At 36.7% G+C, this 16,667-nt stretch overlaps 1 protein-coding gene across 2 annotated transcripts in view; it reads right to left on the bottom strand.

Annotated features, from left to right (window-relative positions):
- The window catches only part of TRPM3 (transient receptor potential cation channel subfamily M member 3), a gene marked incomplete at both ends in the record, with an annotated part of 433,595 nt that overhangs the window by 142,091 nt on the left and 274,837 nt on the right, over window positions 1-16,667 (bottom strand). The gene's annotated exons all lie outside the window — the stretch shown is intronic.

The following is a 16,667-nucleotide window of genomic DNA, read 5'->3' as shown; positions in this document are numbered from 1 at the left end:
AGAAGTAAGCACCCATCATGAGCTCTGAGATTATTCTCATATCACCAGCCGGACTTTGATGCTGTCATCTATATTCTCCTAGCTAGAATCTCTGGAGAAGAATTAATTAAAACTGTAAAGCTTTCTGCAGGGTAGAGAAAAACACACCTATCTATAAAAAAAAACCCCCAAACAACCTTAAAAAAAATTCCATTGTAATGATACGCCTAAGTCAGTTCTAAATAAAAGTAAATATCTCAGAAATTAGAAAATAACTATCTCATAATAAAACCTATAAAACCATGATTCCAATGCAATTTTTTATACAAGTGCTGAAAATGATGTTTAACACAGAGACAGAATATACTGTTTCATATGTGGACATCTTAATGAAAAAAGAGACACGAAAAGCAAACAAGAAACTTGCAGAATTCTGAAATATTTTTAATTACCTAGACAATTCTCACTACATATTATATGAATTCTGGCAAGCTCCCTAAAACATTCCTCCAGATAGAATTTAATTTTTCTATTAATTAAGGAGAAAATTTGAAAGTTTTCTTTAAAAATTAATTTCAAACAGATAATTTTTATAAAAAGCATTTAAATAATAAAATTACCTAAAACTATGAACTATGACAAAGTTGTCTGAGAAGCAAGTAATATGAAACAAGCTTTGATATTTTAAAGAACATCTACCTCTATAAAAAGAGAAAATACGAAATTTCCTTTACAGCATTCCATAAGTGATGTTACCTGCTACTATGTAGGGCTAGATAGTAACCTAAATATTAGGTTATTAATGGTACCTTACTAGTTAATGCTGCTTTTTCCAACTCAATCATCACCCTGTTTGTCATGTTTAAACCCAGAAACCCACTGTCTTAAAACTTATTGTAAGCTTTGGAAATTTCTCAGAGTCAATTACTTTCAGTAATATAAAATACCATAATAAGAATGTCTAATGACATTAATTAATTATCACTCTCTGTACATAAAGTATTATTCCTTTGTCTTTTTTGCAGAGGATAATCCTTACTGATTCTAATGGTCATTCATGTTACATAACAGCATTTTAACTTTGTGTTTCTATTTGAAATGTCTGTTTCATATTTTTGTAGAAATAGCAGACACCTTAACATGACTTTTACAGCCAGTAAAAATAAAAGTTTATGAAAAACATTAAATACAATATTATTTGATTGTTCTTCCTTAGCGCAGCAACCAGAAAATTAACAGACTCTGAAAAATCTAATAAAGTTTTTCTTTACATAGGAGAGACGACCTTGAAGTTCTAATTTATTATAATTTCTAAATGCTTACAAAATTATGGTGCAGGCAGTAATCATCACCTTCATCATCACCACCACACTGTATGCTATGCAGTCAATCATCCTAGAAGTCTAGCGCATCGTCAATAGTTTCTCAATTTAATAGTCTTTTCAGGCAAATAAAGGCTTTTTATGAACTAACTTTCTAGAATTCCTAGGGCATCCAAAGTGAAGTTCATGAACTTCATTTGACCCTCTTGTTGCAGAACTTTTGAAGTTAAACTATGTGGGGAAATGAGGGATTTTCTTTTTGTTGAGTGTTGTAGAGAAAGAAAGTTGCAATTATTGTTCAGGTACTGCAATGCTAACATTTCAGATTACATACTTTACTGGATGGACCACAGATTCTTGAAATCTCTCCTCTTTGAGCCAAGAGCACACAAGCCTACACACAAGTCCTATATTGTCCTCAGAAGACACACACTGATAAGAAGGTGCAGATTTATGAATCACATAGTTATATATATCCATACAGTAACTTTTTGACAAAAGGGGAACATATAGAATAATGCCAATTTTACCTTTATGCTTGTTTTAACACTAAATATATGCCTGTCTTCTCCAGAATAAATGAAAAAGTTTTATAAGCCAACTTTTCTTGGAATCCAAATTCAGCTCCTACTACAGAGCTCACATAGCATATAACTATCATTCGTGTTGCCAAGATTCCCTAAAAATTCTCAAATGCAGTACAAAAAGGTGCCATAACAGGTACTCCAATGAAAACATTTTTCTTACATATACAAGCGGGTTTTCACAAAGCAAGAAAGTGAAATTTAAAATTAGTTTAGCTACTCTTTTTCATACTGTTTTTGCAAGTTGAAAAGAAACACAACTATGTCAACAATCTGCATTTGAGTTTTCATTGTATTTCTTAAAAATACTAGTCTGATTAAAAAATTGCTTTATTCACATCAGGAAAAAAGCCTTTCCCACTTTTAGATTTCAAGCAACATACAATCACCCCTGACAGAGTCATAATGCCGAAATACAGGATTTACCAACTTCATAATTCCTTACCCTTCCAAACTTAAAAGAAAGCATCTTGTTTTACTTCCCCATGCAAATTATCTTTCTCTGAGAGGGATCATTTTCAATCAAATACAAGGTTAGGGGTACCATAAATTGTTACTTGCCATAGAATCTTCATAACCAATCTAGAATGACTTCAGGAAATCAACACATTCATAACAAAACAATCTGTGTTAAATTCTTGTTTATAATATGAATTAATAAAGTTGTAAAAAGTTTAGAAAAGTATAGCAAAGTATTTTCAATAATAATAAAGCAAGAAGCTTATCTGTCTCTTATTTCATAAGCACTCCTTCAGTATGAATTCGTAAAATAACTTTGAGCCCACAGTGAGCTCTTAAACTACATCCATACTTAGATTTAGTTTACTCATAGCTTATAGGTTAAGTCTCTCTATGAACTTAGCTGTAAAATCCCACGAAGAGCATTGTTTCTCCCTCTTCTTTACCTGAGCATCAAGCTTGGTGCTTAAGTCTGTCCTGGAGCAAACTCTGCTGTTCACTTTTCACTGCAGCCAGTCATTACTCACAAGAGATTTGCTACCGCCCCCCAAACCAGGCGCTCGCTCGGTCCATTAGCAGTGCAGAGCTGTGAGAGCCAGCAAAGCCCTCGCACCCATTAGCTGCTTGGAATGTGCCACTGTGGGATTAACCTCGTTAAGAGTTCGGTGGACACTCACCCGCAGCCCCACAACACCGCTTGGTCTGAACATCTAATCTGACGCCAAAAGAAAAACAAATCCCCTGAGAGCTTGGATTTAACTAGCAGATGCCTTGACGGGGCTCTTTCCCCCCTCTTCTTTCCCTCTCGGAGAGTGAACTTGTGAAAGTGTGATAAGGTGTTCTGAGTTTTTAAGTTCAACCCAGGAAAACAAATCCTTCAAAAGAAGCAGTGTACTAAGCTGGAAAGAACCTGAGCACAGAAGAGAGATTGTTAATCTCTGAAGAATGAAACCAGTGTGTTTATTGGGTAACTGTGAGAAATCTATACACAGTTGAAATATATTGCAATTAATCAACAATGGCATTTTTCCAAAGAAGCTGGGTTTTGCTGCTGTTCCTCACCGCAGTTGCTGCACTGTAGCAAATGTAACTTTTCAGAAAGTCGTGAACATAAAATTTTGTTGTGTGGAGACAAGGAACTGCATTGTTTTCAGCTTAAGAAAACGTTAGTAACTTCAAACACAATTTGAATGTTTACAAAGTTTGGGACTACTTCTTTCTTACACTGAGTAACATTTTCATATGAACAACACTTAGATTTTTTTAGTGCATAGCCAATATGTATGCTCTATTACTTACTTCAAGAGTTTTCCAAATATAAAATCTTTGTATACCACCTCCCCCCAAGTTTGTACGGATTCCTTTCTACTCCTACATATGCATACATACTCTCTTTTTCAGTAAGTCTGCATCTAATGCATGGGAAACATTCTGTCCACCCTTGCACTTATGAATACAGACTCCACAAGCACAGAACTGTTTTGCATGTACACTAGCTCTGATGGGTCCAGGGTGGGCAAAGCTGAGCATATGCAAGAACTAAACTTCTTATGTTGTCACACATAGTGAGAAGCTTCTGCTAGGCTGGCTAATTCATAGATTTTTTTCTCTCTCTCTTTGTTCCCTGAGCTTTTTGTGCAAAATACATGCAGGTATATCATATGTAATGTATATACGAAGCATGTACATACACTCAGTCTGTATACACACATATGCACGCTCTGTTCCAGCAAAGCTGTGACCCGTGAGATTTCTCTACCACGCAGCTGGGAGCGACAGAGACCGTGTGTACGTCTTGTGAGATCTCTATAGCACAATAGCAAACCAAAGAGAGCTTGTGGAGAACAGCAAAGTAGAGAAACTTGCAGCTAGTAAACTGTTCACTGAGATAAAATCAGCAGGGGAGTCAGCAGGGAAAGACCTAGCATTTTAACACATAGGAATTTGGTGGAGAGGGTGGAGAAAGAGTTCAGGGAGGAAAGACTTCACATGACTGAGATAACCGAGTAAAAATCCAAATCTGCCTCTGAAGTGAACTTGACAAGATACTGGGGATTGATCCTGGAATCAGGTTTCAACTTGTGAAGTAACCTGGGGCAGAAGCCACAGTTTCATCTTAAGAAATCAACACGAGCCACAGTGGTCATACTCATTGGCCTGTGTAACCCAGTGGTACTGTGAATGGTGCTTTGTAGACAGAGACTTAGTTTGAGTAGGTACACACCACCAATGCTACAGGAAACTGCAACTGTTTTTGCCATGGTTCATTTAAAGATGCATTAATTTTATTACTCTCTGGCAATGAAACTCCCAGTACCACAGATATTCCTGTATTTTGAGGAGTAACAAAGAAACAGCCAATAAGCAGAGACAGATTTTTTCAATACGCTGCAACTAAAAAAGAGTGCTTCAGAGAGGTGGGTGCTGCACACTTAATGCTACACACAGAGACACACTTCATTACATTTTCAACCCAGCTCGCTGTTCATGGGATGAAAACCAGAAAATTGCTAACAGCAGTTAGCAATAAGCTTGGTACTCACTTCTCATAAGAGTGTAGACCACCTATTAAAATTTTTTCAGAAGAATTTCAGAACAGAAATGCTTCAGGAAGATAAATTCTTTCAGATTTTAACAATACTTAGCTGGGATGCTTAACTGTTGACCCCTGAATTAATGTTCTTTTAAACAGAGCAGCAGGAACAACAATTTTAGAAACCTGCCATTTCAGCAGCAGAGCATAACTGGCGGCAGTTCTAACCCTCTGCTTCCCAACTTTCTTTATCTCTAACAAGTAACCAGGCTATAAGACAATTTTCACTGGGGCAAGAGAGGTATTGTTAAAAGCCTTTTTCTACCTTGCAGTGGGGCGGCTCAGCTGGACAGGCAATGGAGTATTACTGAAGCAAATTAAAAATAGGATTTGCAGGAGCATCTGGTGACTGAACTGCATCAGCGCTATTGCAAGCTGATGCGATTAGTGTTCCTTAATCAAATGGGCACTTTTGCAAATCCCAGTGTCTCTAAGTAAAGACTGTGTATCTGTAAACTTCTATAGCTAGATTAGTACAAAGGATGGCAATGCTTCAATATAACCTTATTACTAGGTGCACTCAGGCCAAACTTCTACCTCTCATTGCAGTGTTGCCCAATTATAAACATTATAAGCACTTTTATGTCTTGCCTAGAGCATTAGGAATGGACATCTCTGGACATTAAGATAAGTATCATTAGACTTTCACAGAAATGTTTCATTTTCTTACAGACTTTTATTACTAGTAGCAACTTAGAGGCTGGCTACCAGGCATTTATCCACTAGAGCTGTACTTCTGTACATTTTGTTCTCCTTACTGATTTCCCAAACACTTTATCATCAGAGTTATTCCAAGAACAATGTTGAACTGTCTTGGAAATCAAGCTGTGTTCAGTACAGAGTAGGAGGCAATAGAATGCAGTCATTTATTACTACAGTACATTACAGAATTTATCTGGTAGCATTGTTTACCAGATGTAATTTTTATACAGCATGTAGAGGAAATAGAGTAATTTAAAAATAACTGGGAACTTTTAGCTCAATAGTTTATGGTTTTAAGCACTGTGTCTGACATTTTTCTTACTGCAAGCTAATAGAAATGAAAATTGTATGTCTCTGTTAATGCTTTTATGCAAATGTGTATTTATGCTTTATATTTTTCAAAACATCACATAGATCAAGCATATGTGACCAGTCATTAATATTTATGCTATGAATAAATTAACTGGAAAGATGAAGGGGAAAATTTTAAAGAAAAGCTTACTAAAATTCAAGGATATACAGTAAAGAAAATTTTCAAAAAGTTTCCTTATTTTCTTCTTATGGGTATTGTCATATGAGGGGAAGAATTAAACCTATTGACTTCATCCATGATGTTTCTTTAGAGAAATATTTATGATTTCACTAAATCTTTTGTGAGGATGAAGTTTGAATAAGTGAAACTTTACTTCCAGGAAAGCCCTAATTGATCATATGATAGGTTCATCCAGTCCAGTATCCTGTCTCTATAAGTGCTGCATAAAGGTGTTAGAGAAAAGTAAAAACATGTCAACTGTACGTAATGCTTTTACCTAATAGTTTCTCGGCTACCAACTATTTTCCGCTCACTGACTCTTTTGGTGTCATGATTTCTGCATGTTCTGTAACCCTCCATGAGCATTTCTTCACAAACTTGTCTGCTGATTTCATGCAAACTTCCAACATCCTTAACATCCTTCTCCCTGCTGCAGGGGCAATCAGTTCCTCCTGTTTCTGTTGAATGTGATACCAGATTAATTATTTACGAATTATTTCCTCACATAGAAAAAATTTGTTACCTTTAATCATCCTTGCTTCCCTTCTCGAAACTTCTTCCAGGCAACTAACTGTGCACCAAAGATGAACTGCTGAGTGATGTTGGCATTCATGGTTTTGGTATCTATTTCTTTTCCTAATAATTCCTATTAAAAATTGATCTGGTATTCCTGAAAATCACTGCTGACCACTATGGTAACGCTTTCACAGAAATATCTAGCATCTAGCTCATTGTTTCACTCCAGTGTAGTAAGCAATTTCTAATAGTGATTGTAAAGAATTGCTATAAAGGTCAAAGTTCTAATTGATATCAAAAGTAGCTTAACGAATCATAATGAAGCACATCACAGAGAACAATAGGTGCGCATATGTAACTGGACGTTGAATCTATGGGAAACATTTCTGACATTCAGTTCTGGCAGACTATTTAGCTTTTAAACCAGTAAACTTGTTTTTGGCTTCTAAAAAGGTGCAGCTTTATTCCTAACTCCACAAATTAAGGAAAGAAAATATCTTTGCTCTCTAATAAAAATCATGAGGTTAAAATGCACATGTAGGAGTTTTGCACTGAATCTAATTCTGGTCTGAACTTCTTGATTTCTAAATTGTTCATTCTACCCAGAAATTTATGGCATCAATAACACTGTCTCCTCTTTCACTAGAGTGAGTTGGTTTTGCTAGCCACTGTGTGAGTGCTGAGTTGATGAAGCAATTAAAATTAAAGTATAAGTAATTGTATGAAGGGACCTGAGGAAAAGGGGATTCCAGCCATCCCCCAAGCCTAAACATTCAAATGGACCTGTTATATGCTGCTGTTCACATTTCATCTCATCTTTTGGTCCTGCAGTTATTCACAAGTCCTTCGTAAGCACCCTGCATAATGTAGTCCCACAGGCATCTTTGCTAGCATGCCTTGGTTGAAGTCTTGGTTTCACCATCTTCTAACCCTCCTCCAGACACCCTTTTGGGAAAAAGCAATAACAAGAGCCAGTTATAACAGATGAGACAACATTGCTGATCAGCTCCTTTTTGGCTGAGCCAAGCTCACCTTTTTCTCAGATACAAAGGAAGGGAAGCTTCCCTTAGCCGAAGAAGGGGGAAAAAAAATATCAGTTGGCTCACTGAAACATCCAGAAAGCAGAACACCAGAAGATCTTTCTTTTGGCAGGGCAACATCCTTTTCCCATTCTATACCCCTGTCTCCTCCCTTCTTTTCTCCTGGAGACTCCTTGCAGTCACACTGTTTGAAAACGCCTTCACGAACCAGACCAAGGGCAAGCATGATGCTGCCTTCCCTGCATAGTCCTGTTGATAAATCCCCTCTTCTGTTTTGCCTGGTGTAGCACAAAGGAGTAACTGACAGCTGGGCTCCTGGCAGGAAGAACAATCACCCCAGCTCTCTGAACAAACACTGTCACCAAATATACAAAAAGTCCAAGAAGAAACATCTCTTGCTCTGACAGCACAATCTGGTGAACCTGTGATGCTTCTTAGGTTTCTGTGTCATAGGGGGAAATTCTTAATTCTGTTTTTCGTTGACACTTGGAACTATGTGATTCTGAATTACATGAGCCTGTATTATTTAGATTTGATAATATCAGTTGTCTGACACCCAAACAGCACTGTGCTTTCTTCTATTGATAATCATATTGCCCAAGTTGCAGATATTGGAATGAAATATGTTATGATTTCCAATTATGTCACATCACTAGGCAAATAGGGTCAAGTGGATTTTGCATTACTAACTTAGCAAAAATGGAACTGGTTTCAAATCACATAGGAAGATTTAAGAACAGTCTAAATCATATCATTTCTTTGGACTAATAGATTTAAGTGGGCTTTAGCTGCAACCAAGAGAGCTCTAGAAGCAGATATTCTTTCTGTCAGATTTAAGTGGACTTTAGCTGCAACCAAGAGAGCTCTAGAGGCAGGTATTCTTTCTGTCAGGTCTTCATGGCTGTAGCTTTTTGCAGGCACAGAGAAAATTATAAATGTGCCTATTCTTTGTATGTTACCTGATATGATATACCAACATCTCATAAGAAGCAGGGACAAACATTATAGAAAATTTTCTGGCTGATACTCATGATTTTTATTCTGCAGTTAAAATTTATTTATATGATCTGCATTTTTAAGAAAAAATCAAAGTCAGCCCTGCAAGCTTCCTCTGAGATATGCTTGACTAATACAAAATTTTTTGAGGCATTCAAGATTGTTAGCCATAAACTGGGACTGCCTGTTCAAATTTCTTGTTTATGTCTTAAAGTAGAATTGTGTATAGCAGTGAACCTTCACTGCACAAGTAGCAGGACAGAGATTTCTGCAAGGAAAGAAACTACAGAAACATTTCAGAAAATGCAAGGGCAGATTGAAGGGCTAAATATTTAACACATTAATAAATAATTAGAAACCGGTTACCTTACATTAGAAATTACATTAGAACTCCAAAGCATAAACTGAAAGAGTCTTGCTCATCGTAGATGATTCCCTCAAACAGGCATATGTTTTCTTCTTTTCACTAACAACACAGGTTTCATGCCTATTTTTCCAAACATCTCAACAGCTTCATAAAGAGACCATTTGTGAAGATTTTCTGAATTCATTATATCAAATTGCAAACTGCTGCCAAATGAAGTGATCGCTATTGGGATGGAGAGGGACAGAAGAATGTGGGAGCAGTAATTACAGATGACTAGTTCACAAGACAGGGCACAGTAACACTCCAAAGACAAGACAGAGGACTTGCATCAGTCACTTTCATTATGAACGAAAAAAAGGTCCAAACTTTCCACGAGCCAGAGAATTTACTAGTGTGGCTTCTTTTTATGGGAAATCTGGTATGATGAATGTGTCAATGTGAAAGAAATTTTTTAGTTTCTTCACCATTTATGTACAGCACTGGTTAACAAAAGAAAAGAAAGGTCTTTAGGTGTATGAACACACACCAGAACTAGGTGTGGGAAAGAGACTGAAAACACATTGTTTGAATCATGTTAAGACTCCAAAGCTCTATTGAACAGCAGACATCCCCGAGGGCTGAAACCTCTGCAACATTCAGCACAGACTTTCAGAGAAACCATTATCATGGGACAGCAATCACCAACAAACCATGGTTTACTCTAATTCACTGAACTCTGGCACTGACTTAATCCTGCTCTAGTCTGGAAGACAATATGGTAGAACCTATGGGATTTATCTTTACAGCACAGCTGCAAGGCATGTCCTCTGCTGTGACAAGGCATTACCAGCAGAGGTTATTCACTTCATAAAAGATTTTCCTGGATAACAGACAAAATCCTGGACAGACAGAACAGATGATCACTGCACCCTCCCTGTGTGGAAATCCACTATCAGCACTAGTATTGGCAACCACTTAGAGCACTAACCACACCAAAACATGGACCTAAACACGGGTTTCAGACTGTAAATGCACAATGCCAGACAGAGAACTTGGTCCCCAGGTTATTCGTAAAACTTCAGCCAAGATGTCTAAGGTATTTTTGTCACAAACTGTCTCAGATTCATCATCAGGTTCAGGAGGATGGAGGGGTACCCTTCTTGCCAATTTTATTATAGAAAACATGTACTAAAAGTGTACAGATCCTGTAGGTATGCAGTTATTTCATTTTCTGTCCTATTATGTGTGTTTCTTACTTTTCTCTTCCCAGTACTTTATGCACCAGATTTCAGTGATTTATTGGTCCTATGAAACATCAAATAACAGAGAGATGTTTTAGGTATGTGTCAAGCCCCATGTATGATTTAGGGTCTGACTGCCAAATTGTGTCATTGTAAACAGTGCCTTCAGCCTTACCTTGTTTATATATGTTCTTGTGAAGAGATGGTGGACATATTTTGAATGAATTTACATCAATATTTCTCTCTCTAATTTGCCATTTAAATGGCATTATAAATTGTGTGCAATTGTATAATGATGCAGATGTCATATATGTAAAATGTCATAGTTCAGCAAATCTGAAATAGTTAAGCAGGCCCTCATAGAATTACAAAGACTTTATATGCCTGCTTTTAGGTGTATTTTTATATATATGTTTATACCATTGTGTAGTTCAATATTAAAAAAAATATTCAGATCAAATATTATTTTGTGACCTACATTGCTGCATCAATGCAAAAACTGGTCATAAAAATCCCCTTGCAGCATATTTGTAGTTCTGATCTTGTTTAACCCATAAGAATTCAACTGTAAATGGCAAAGGAAGTGGTATATAATCAGTTATATTCAATGCAATCACTGTTCCACCTGCTCTGTGACTCAGGTATAACTGTAGAAGCACTGACATTTTTCCAAGATGTGTGTAATAAAAGTCTTAGAATGTTTTTTTGGTTTTGGGGTTTTTTTACTTTTTGAACACGTGAATCCATTATTTCCATGGGGTTTTTTTTCCCACTGATGGCTAGTCCTAACTATGTGGCTCAAACAGAAGTAAATACATTCTTCAATAACAAAGGAACAATCACCAAATATGATATAAAATTTCACAACTTTTCTTCAGGATCATAATAGAAGGAAAATAGCTTCAAGACAAAACTTCTTATTAAATCACAGAATAAGAAAAGAAGAAAAAAACAGGAAATTGAAATTAAGTAGGTGCTTCTAGTCTTTCACATTTGGTCTGAACCCAGTGTCTTATTTTAAAAGAAGTATTGAAAAAAACAACTAGTATCTTAGTCTCAGGAAATTTAAAACTTGGTTCAATCTGCTGAATTCCTGAAGGTAAAGACATGATATAAAAAGTCAAGCAGGATTTTAATTTTCTGTTCTTGTGTAATAAATAACTTTTATGGTGATCTGTATCAAAATTTAATCATATTAACCATAATGTGTATCAACACACAATTATGGCCTATACAATAGCAAATATTTCACTGGATTTTCCATCCTATTTTAATTTATGGATTTAGCTTTGCATGATGTTAGAAAGCTCTACTGAAAGACCTTCTTTGAGCCTGTTCTGGCTTTGACTTAGCAGGACTTTTATGCTAGTCCTACAATTTTGTTTTTAATCCTCGAATTAATAGTAGGATTACAATTTTATAGTGAACCTGTGTGGGCCTCATTAAATCTCAAATCCTGCAAATTCTTCTATGTGGGCAACCCACAGTGTCATGACTTTGGAAAAACTGAAGGACGGAAGCCTAGCAATGAGGAAAACAAGCCCCATGTTCTTACAGCACTGCCATACTTCCTTGTGGTTTTAGCTACAACAGTTGTCTGATTCTGTGCACCAGCTGCCAGAAGTCATCTCAAGAAAATAACACTGCTGTTGTAGAGCTGCTTACATGCAGTTCTTGCAACTGTATCTAGACATGCATAAATAAAACACAATTGGGGTGGGGCATCTCCATTACACCATTCCAGAAACAAACAGGAAGTGTGTATACACTGGGTGAAGCCTTGGAAAGAGATTCTGACTCATGAACAAAGCCATCCTCCAAAACCTTCATCATGCAATAACTCAGCTCTCTGGAATTGGACCCTGTAAATCTTTCTCCTCCAAGACTTGAAATGAATAGTTGTGATAAAGGTTTTTACTGATCGATGATATCCTCCTGCAGAGGATTAAGCTTACAACATTTCCACCTTTACAGAAAGCAACCTGGAAAACTGCTGTGAAGGCATTTAACATGAAGACAGGAAGAAAAGGGCTGGATTTGCTTTTTTGGTAGATCTTATCCACTATTCTTTCCTCCAGTACCTGGTAAAATATTTTCACGTGAATAGACACAGGTCTTATTGTGGAACAACTTTCTATCAACTATTGAAATACTTTCTATAGGCTACTCAATCCCTCTTCCTTCTCCTCCATAAAGGTTAAATGTCTTCCTTAACTCATCCTGACCTCAGATGCAAGCTATAGGCTCAAGGAAATAGGTGTTGCTATGACTTGAGCTATTAGCTGGTCCAGCTGGGTAGCTGCAGTTGATTTTTTACTTGGAAAGATATATGGGACAAAGCAGAGCTGCAAGACGTAGTGTAAAAATTTACCACCACTGGTATGTGAAGTACAGTTTCCACTCTGCCACCTCACAAATACCAAAGTGGAGTTCAGTGCTCCTGAGGGGTCAGACAGGACTGACAAAATTGGTAGTCTGTTTATCCACTGATCATAAAGTTGGAATTTGAGTGCCTATGCACAAAGTGGCTGATGTGAACACAGGCAATTAGATTCTTTTTCGGCGGCGGTTGTTTTGTTAAGGATTTTTTCACTTTTTCACTTGCACTTTCACTTGTCATCTTAGTGACAGAAATCAGAACCCAACCATGTCTGAAGATCCTTATGCCTTATGCTGAAACTACTTCTAAAAACAAGATGGCATGGGTCTCTCATTAAACTGATACAAATACAATATTTTCTCTAAAAGGACAATACAGTTCTAATATTAATAATCTTGAACTCTAGAAGGTTATTCAATGCTACATACACACAAATGTACACATCACTGTGTTCTAGAGGATTCTGGGAAGAACTAAACTCACAGATTGCAGTTAGTTAAGTCTTCTGAGTTTAGAGAATACTCATAGTACAGAGATGGGGAAAAAAACCCCAGTTAAAGAGCTTATTCTTACCATGTGCAAAGTTGTATGATGGGGTCATTCACGGGGAGGGCATGTAAGCATCTTTAAATAAAGTTCTTGTTTTGACTTGACATTGAAATAAGTATTTTAACATAATTTTTAGAGAATATGCAGTTTTGAATACAATGGATATTGCAATCTAGTGATGGGGAAAAAACCTCCTACCAAAAACTAAACACCTTGTACTTAAAAAAGGTTTGAGCAATATCTCTCTTTTTTTTTTTTTTTTTGTTGGATTTAAATCTCCTGGAATTTGATTACACAGCACATTCCAGCTATCTGCCCCAGCGGGCTGCTCTATCAGGACTTGCTGATTACTACTTATGCATTGTTTCAATGTGAGCCCTTGAAGGATTTCATTTAATACAGATTACTACCTTTAAAAAACTGTGGTTAATTGAAGCCTCGGAGCTCTGCTAAATATTGTTCAGTGAAGTGGATTAGGTTTTTTTTTTGATTTGTTGCTCCCTCCCTTACACACACGTGTTCACACACACACACACACACACACACACACACACACACACACACACACACACACACACACCACTGAATGAAATAATTGCCTTTTCCATTGGATTACTGGGAGTGACATTGCTATAGGGGTTTTAGTTTATGTGTTTTGAACCAGCAACTTGCTAACCTACAGAGGTACCTGTGGTTCAGCACACTTAGAAACTAAGTTGACCTTGATAGCACCCTCTTGGATTGGTTTAATTTTTTAAAAAGAATAAATGAAGGCCACCATCAAGAATGTCTTACCAAGCACATGACTAAAATCTCTTTTCTGTGATCAGAGAAGAAAAAAAAAACAAACAAAAAACCCCATGCTGGAAAGTTTTGAATTCGTTTAATTGTTTTCTACAGGTTCTGTAAAAGGTTTTTATCTGACAACTTCCTACTCAGTTGAACAGCAGTATTAAGAAAGACTCTAAAAACTTGAAGAGTAATCATGTACTGACTGTAGTCAGTGACTCATTAAAGAATGTCACTGACTCATGCAAGACCAATTTATTAAAAGATTATTTAGGAAATATTAGATTCTAAATGAAGATATCTTCTCCATTATTTTTCACTGCTGAGTTGTTAGGGAAAGACAACTTAAGATTCAATTAAAAATAGGAGGTCATGTGAATTTTTATATACCATTTTAGTAAGTGATTGATTTAAACTGAAAATTCTTTCTTCAAAGAAAAAAACCCAAACAATTCTAAGCAAGACCTGGAAAAGAGGATTAAAGGAGAGAAAATAACTCACCAAAAGCAACTGTATCTTATAAACACCTGGAAAAATATCTCTCCTTCTGTGAGAGAGGTATGACAGTAAAAGAGCTTCTGTTTATACCCAGCTGAAGAATCCCTGCTAAACTAAAAGGGACAGTGAGGAAGTTCTATTCACACTCATACATGGATACATCTGATTGATCTTTTAAGACAGAGCTTTAGCTCTCTTTGCAAACTGGTAAAGAGTGGAATAAGGTTGCCATGGTGGCTGCGTAAAACATACACAGTCTATGCAACTATATTTGCTGTAGCACAGTAGGATTCTGGTTACGGTGAAAGCTGATCAGTATCACCTTGGAGTACATTTAATATTTTACTACTGCTGTTATTGAACTCTATTGTGTTTCCCATATACAAAATAATTAAAAGCAAGTAACCTTCTTTTGCAAGATTACCAGCAGATAAATTCATTACTCTACAAACAGTTAATCTATATTCCACAAATGAGGCACCGCACCACAAAAATAACTAAAAATAACAACAACAATGACAACAACAACAATAATAATAGTTATTCTAGGAATTAATGACATTCTGCACTATGTTTAGCCAGAAAATAGAACAGGAACTAACCATTGCAATGGAGATGACTTAAGTGAATTTCAGAGGGAAAAGCAAGAGTATCCAAACTTTAGTTTCATATTTTTAAATAATAATAGGTGAGGATAGCATTTGGCTACACTTTACTTTTAAGTTCTGACAGGCATGCCACCAAAATCAGTGGTGTAGCACCAGTGAAATGCAGAGATGATTTTGGCTCTGAACTTGTCTGTTTTTGTCTCATTACTGGAAATGCTAGTATATATCAGGCGTCAGTTATTGGATTTAGTACTCTCTAATAGAGCTTCCTTAAGCCTCTCCAGGCAACACTCATATGTAATGAACTGGAGTTAACAGCACTAATATGTTTGTAACTTCATCATCATGAAAGGGTCTGCATCAGGATATACTACAACAAAAAATGAGTGCATTGGTTCATCTTATTCAACCTGCTGAAAATCACAGATTCACAGCATGAATGGCACTCAAATTAGCCACATTTCTTTGAAAAGTCTGCAGACAGGAGTGACAGGTCAAGCCAGAGTGTCTGATTTATTGTGAACCCAATGGACTGCACTGTAACACAACTGAGAATGCTCCTCTCTTCCTTTTGTTATTTTGTGTTTCCTCAGTAAATTTTTCAAAAGGAAAAAAAAAGAGAAAAAGATAGAAACAATTAATCTCTGAGGATTTAAGGTGCTCTTGGAACTTCTTAATTATGCACAGAGAAAATACAAGGACTCATGTAGAGCATGGGAAGGTCACAACTCCGAAGGCACAAGCTTTTGCATTAAAGTTAGCACCTTGATCAGCAGCTCCAAAATAACAGTGATAGTAAAGAGAAGAGATCTGAGGGAGGAGAATTGCACTGTCTTTTCTCTGCTTCTGCAGCTTTTGGATACATCGGGAGCTGATTCTTGGGATGATGCTGGTGAAGGTGACTCAAGCTTCTGCAGCTGCCACGATCTTTCTGCCAGTCAAGTTGGTTAGTCAGTATGCCTCTGGGTAGTTTTCTTTGTAAGAGCCTGTCTTGAGATCTAGTCAATGCTTTCCGGACTGCATAGCAGTTTACTTCAACAAATCTGATAAGGACCTTCTCTTCTCTAGGTTTATGCTTGAAAGGTATTGCTGGAGAACTAATCACTGAACTACAGAAACATCTGCATTATGCTACATCTTGCAAACCTCTTATATTCTTTAATTACACATAGTTGCATGTTATAATTGTCAAAGACCTCCTAGCAAAGGAAATAGGCAGGATTAAATTCAGATACCATGATCTCCACCAAGAAGACAGAGGTAGTACTTTGTGGGTAATTCGGCACTAGGTGAAGTATTTTTTTAAAGCAAACATTTTCAAATCAATTTCTGAAAGCTAAGTCCTATACCAAAAGGATGAAGTCTAAATGGTCCCCTACAAGAGCTTCCCATTGGTTGTCCAAAGTGTCAGTATTTTTCCCTCACATAGAGTCATTAAGGTTGGAAGAGACCTCCAAGACCACCTAGTTCAATCATACCCCTGCTACCTATATTACTAACTAAACCATGTCCCTTCCTACCTTATCCAACCTT

This window comes from Gallinula chloropus (genome assembly GCF_964237585.1).
Source record: "Gallinula chloropus genome assembly, chromosome: Z".
In the NCBI taxonomy this organism is placed as follows: Eukaryota; Metazoa; Chordata; class Aves; order Gruiformes; family Rallidae; genus Gallinula; species Gallinula chloropus.
The sequence above is the reverse complement of the archived record's forward strand: the minus strand, read 5'-3'. Positions and strand labels throughout refer to the sequence as shown.